General features: G+C 31.2%; 1 long non-coding RNA gene across 1 annotated transcript; it reads right to left on the minus strand.

Moving 5' to 3' along the window:
* Window positions 1-422: 422 nt before the first annotated feature.
* Window positions 423-5,076, minus strand: LOC124375161. Its single transcript, XR_006923660.1, has 2 exons — window positions 4,879-5,076; window positions 423-477 (listed from the first exon to the last, which is right to left on the minus strand). It is a non-coding gene; the product is annotated as an uncharacterized LOC124375161 (long non-coding RNA).
* Between the last annotated feature and the right edge of the window lie 285 nt (window positions 5,077-5,361).

Below are 5,361 nucleotides of genomic sequence, written 5' to 3' on the forward strand. Positions count from 1 at the left end.
ATTGTTATCTTAAAATAAATAATTGCCAGCCTCTCAGCTGCTATAAATGTCATTGGTTTGTTTTTGTTTGTGGCTGTTTAGCTTGTACACCATTTTATTCCAATTATTTATTTATTGACGGGCGCTTCTCTTGTGTTAACTTAAAAAAAATTATTTCCTCCCCCCTTTTTGATCTTTAAATATGGAGCATTCATGTATTGGAGCAAATATTCTGGTTTTTTTGATATAAATTAAATACATAGTTTAAATCTCTGTATTTCTTAAAAATTAAATCCATTATTATTTAATAATTCCAGTTTTTAGTGCACAACAAAAATAACATATGCGTATTTCACCCAACTCAGCTAGAAGAATATTTTTGGACTAAGTTAAGCTATTCTTATATTAGGATACGGTACTCACAATGAAGGACATTTTTCTTCTAAGACACTTAATATTGTTGAGACCTAAGTTGTCTACTGTAGTGGTGACATTAACCTGAAATAAATAAGAAATTATTGGAAACTGAAAAAAGGCCTAAAAAAAGGATGGGAAAGATCACAACAGCCACACAAAGAAAGGTTTTCAGAAGAGAACATTAATCTTCATCAGAAATAACAGTGAAGAATTTGAGAATAATCAACCAAGAAGTCTAACCTGGAGATCTAGCAAAAGAAATAGTTATTGAAGAAGAAAGGAACACCAACAAAAGACTTGTTATCAGCAGTAGCATCTTAAAAACTATTGGTATCTGGCTTTTTGTTATAGTTCCAAATAAAACCTGATAAAACGAACAAACCTAAACATTTTGTCAGATGAAGTATCAAAATAGACAAAACATTCTTAATGAGCTTAATGTTAAATTTATCAGATAAAAGTGAAGGTAATAGAAATTCAACAAGTTCTGAGTGGCCAATAAAAGATTTTCTAACGTATCTGATAACAGTCACTTAGTGTTCCTGGAAGAGTTGAGATCGAAAAGACGTTGAGAACACATTTAAATTTAATTTAAGAAAACTTGTTTCAATATTTTTCTTTATGCGGACATGGCCGACTTTAAAAAGCGGACATGAAACAAAGAAACAAGGTAGTTTAAATATCAGAGTGTAATTGTGTAAGCAATGTTTCAACACAATGTTACAAACAATTAAGTAACAATTATTAGGAGTCTCTTGTGATGGTGAATATATAACTTTTTCTAGTACTCTAGTTAGGTTAATTAAAATGTCAGAAATAACTTAACTGGGCTTTTATTATCAACATTATTAGTATCTGAATGTCTAAACAACTATGTATCAAGTGCCAACGTCCTGTTAACAGATGTTCTAAAACTAAATTACGTCTAAAATTGCCAACGTCTAGTTAACTGGATGACACAAACAAAACTCATTGAAAATTCTAAATAAATCTTTTATTAATTCAGAAACATTTTTATTTTTAAATAAATGACACATGAAAACTATTAATAATATATCTGTTCATGTATAGCCTATTTTATTACAAAACAAAAATAATCTAAAGTTTTATCTTTTTATCAATGGTCAAATTTTTAAGGATTTTGTTAGTGGGAATACTTAAAAAAACCTTGATAACTAATAAATATATAATTTAAAGTTTATTTTTTTCTCGTTTTAGTGTTATCTACATTTTTCCTTTAACTTTATATTTTGATTAAAAATCATGAGCTGTTCATAAAGCTTTAATATTTGTGCCAGTTTTTAGATAAAAACAAAATTGCTGTAACGTTTTTTATTTGTAACATTTTATTGTGGAATTTAGGGAGACTTTAATAAGCGGCCTAAACTTGTTTTTCAGTTGTTTTTATCGAACAATTTTATATATTATCTAACTTCGATATGTAAAAATAGTACAGGTAATTTCTGAGCAATATATGGGTCAAACCTCGATTTTTTCTCATATATATAATGTTCCAATAGTCAATTAGAAAAGGAAATGACTAGAATTTCTTGCCGGAAAGCAGTTATAGGGAGCAACAATTTTAAAACACATGACCGTCTGGCGGTTGCCTGCTCCCTATAACTGCATTCCAGCAAGAAAATTCTAGTCATTTCCTTTTCTAATTGACTGTTGGAACATTATATTGTAATATGAGAAAAAAATCGAAGTTGACCCATATATTGCTTAGAATTTACCATAGTACAAAATAACAGTAATAATAAATTACCGTAACAATAAGAATCTCGTACATTACCGTACAAGTTTATAAATTTAACACTAACATTACAAAAACAATAAAATTAACTATGGCCTAGACTTAGATATCAAAGAAACCTTACAATATTCACAACTTGCCCAGCTTAATATCAGAGTAACCGCATTTGTGAAATGGAGGACAGTATCTCCCCATGGGTTACCAAGAGCCAAATCCACATGAACAACTTGATGAAGTCACTTAAACAAATCCCGTCACTTGTAAGAAATATCTCACACATTTTTCTCATATTCATCGCCATTTTTCAGTTTCATAATATTAATTACCTCTTGGCTGTTTATTGTTTACATTACAATTACTGTAACTAATAAGTTGAAATCATATGCTTGAGTTATTTATTTAAGTTAAATAAATTGTAATATCTAATTAATCCTTCGGATAAAAACATCGAACTATTCGATAAAAACAACAGCAATAACGAGTGTAGGCCGCTTATTAAAGTCTACCCAATTTTTTAACAGGATATTTATAATTTAATGATATACAGTAAAGTAATTGAATAGATCCTAGCTATTTTTTACATTTTACTATGGAATTTTTCAACAGGATCTTTATAACTTAATGGTATTACAGTAAAGCAATTAAATAGATCCTAGCTATTTGTTTTACCATAAATAAGGTTCAAATATAAAACAAATTCATTTTTACATAAGTATATCTTTGTTGTAATGCCACATTTTTATTTGTGAACATTTTATTTCCAAATTTCAACATGGTGTTCATATCGTAATTATGGTCTTTAATAAAGTAGTTGAATAAAGTAGTAAAGTTATTGAATAGAGAGAGCCCAACTATTTATTTTAAATCACCCTGTGGAGGTCCAAATGAAAAAGAAATGCAAGAATATAAACTTTGTTATCTTATAATAAAATATTCCAATTTGAGTAGTTATTTATTGTATTTAATTTCAATACACTGACTATTTATCTATAATTCAATATATAAATCGGTATCAATTTACAAAATCGTGACCATGGAAAGGTATGTTCATTTTTTTTTCCTGAAAAACTACAATTTTTCCTGAAAACAATAGTGAAGAAAAGGTACTTTGGGATTATACCGACCACACCCAGACATGAATCGTTTATTTCACATTTCGTTTCTACTGATTACTAGATTAGCGTAGTGTAGAACAATTATTTCGTCAATATAAAACAGGGAATTGTCTTATCGCAACACACTCTCCCCATCCTCAGACAGAGGTCAAAGTCGAGCGTCTAGTAGATAACGTGATTGCAGAGTCTCGCCGCCGTTCAGCTGGTGCATCGCTTTGTTTGTACTTCCGTGTTTTACCTCTACATTTCTCCAAAACACAAAAATTCAACAAAAACAAACATTTACCAAACTAAACTTTTTACTTAAAAAAAACACTCAAAAACTTGTTTTTAATTCTTGATCACATTCCGCCACCCAAAATGCGAGTGCCTCCGGCCATCAGCGCGGGCTTCGACAGCACCTTCGGTGCTGCCCCGCGCTGATGTCGACGAAAGAAAAACATCCCTCGAGATAGGTACCTATCAGTAAAATATCAAATTCTAGAGGGGCTAATCAGATATATAAATTGAATTGTAATGGAAAGGCAATGATGTACCGTGCAAATCACGTGATGCCGCGCGGCCTGCCGTAATCAGGATTCTCGAGAAAGATAAGATAACAGCGACAACAATACCGATCAAAATACCTGGAAATGCTTGTAAGTTTGTAATTTTGTAATTGAAGAGTTGTTTTTTCGTTCTATCATGTTTGTTTCTATAAATTTCTATTTTTGTGTTCTTCATACTGGTGTGGTCGGTATAATCCCAAAGTACCGAAGAAAAAATTCGTCGGGCAACGAAAATCAAAGGAGTTACGATTTTTTTGAAATCCTCTGAAAACTCTGTTTTTGACAGTACCTCTGGCAATTTTACTGAAATGATGACGTTAATCCTGTCAACGATGCCTGCCCGCTGCGCAGTGCTGCGCACTGCTTGCTCTTTTAGAAAAAAAATTAACTCGAGCTTGCAAAAGTCGAATCCCAGATCACGTGATTGCCCCTGATCCTTAAGCCCTTCAACGTGTTGTTCGACAAAATTTTGTCGGTTATTTTCCATCTTTAATGCAATAATGCCCGAAAGGCATCAATATAATGCAATGATATACTTTCCCCCCAGTTTATATGCACCTGTGATAATAACACTTGGCTATAAATGCCCAACCCATGAAAAAAAGTCCATTTTTCATGGTCACGGTATTGTAAATAAATACCTATAAATCATTAAATTTGTATACAAAATGAGAAAGATGCAAATTATTTTAAAAAACGTTGCAAAATTATATAGAAAACCTCAGGCACTGCGCAGCTGTATACTTTTAATACCTAAATGATTGACACTGACAGAGCATTTGAAAAGTTCTTCTGGCACTAAAAGAGTTAAGCTTCAAATAATTCATTATTAGTATTAATATAAAAGTGTGGGATAAAATATAAATGTACCTTCAAGAATGTTTTTAAGTAAAACTTCCTTACTACTTGGGAATACATTTTTTTAAACAAACAAGATAATAAAAGATTAAAGACATTGAATTGATTCTAACCTATAGATGTAAAACAAATAAGTATTTTTTAAATTGAAGGTATAACTCCCACTATGATTATTTATTATTGAATAAAATAAAAATAATATTACCCAGTCACCGGTCTGATGGTACTTTTTAACTTTAATACCTCCAAACTATGTCTAGTGGGCAAAACGAAATGACAAAGTCTAACAAAAGCAGGGCAATGAAATACACGATGTCACCATATCACACAATATACGAAGTAGGTAGAGATACACTATTACACTACAATACGTGCAGTTGGCCCCTACGTGTAGTGTGATGGATGTAAATGTGGCAGAGACTGGTGGATAGCCTTGCATTATATCAGTGACACAAGAGAATAATTATTCATATTCATTATTCATATGAACGATGTGTACCAAAAATGACTGAGAAGTGAGAAGCAGTGTTTCCAGCCCTAAATATTATCCCCGGCATTACACAAAATTACTCCCAAACTAACCTATATTTATCCCAAACATTTTTCCAAATTCTCCCAAAATTAGTCCACGTGTTTTCACTAATTTACATACATTAATAGCATAGTGCATGTTTTTTACATTTAATCA

This window comes from Homalodisca vitripennis, unplaced genomic scaffold (genome assembly GCF_021130785.1).
Source record: "Homalodisca vitripennis isolate AUS2020 unplaced genomic scaffold, UT_GWSS_2.1 ScUCBcl_14574;HRSCAF=25402, whole genome shotgun sequence".
In the NCBI taxonomy this organism is placed as follows: Eukaryota; Metazoa; Arthropoda; class Insecta; order Hemiptera; family Cicadellidae; genus Homalodisca; species Homalodisca vitripennis.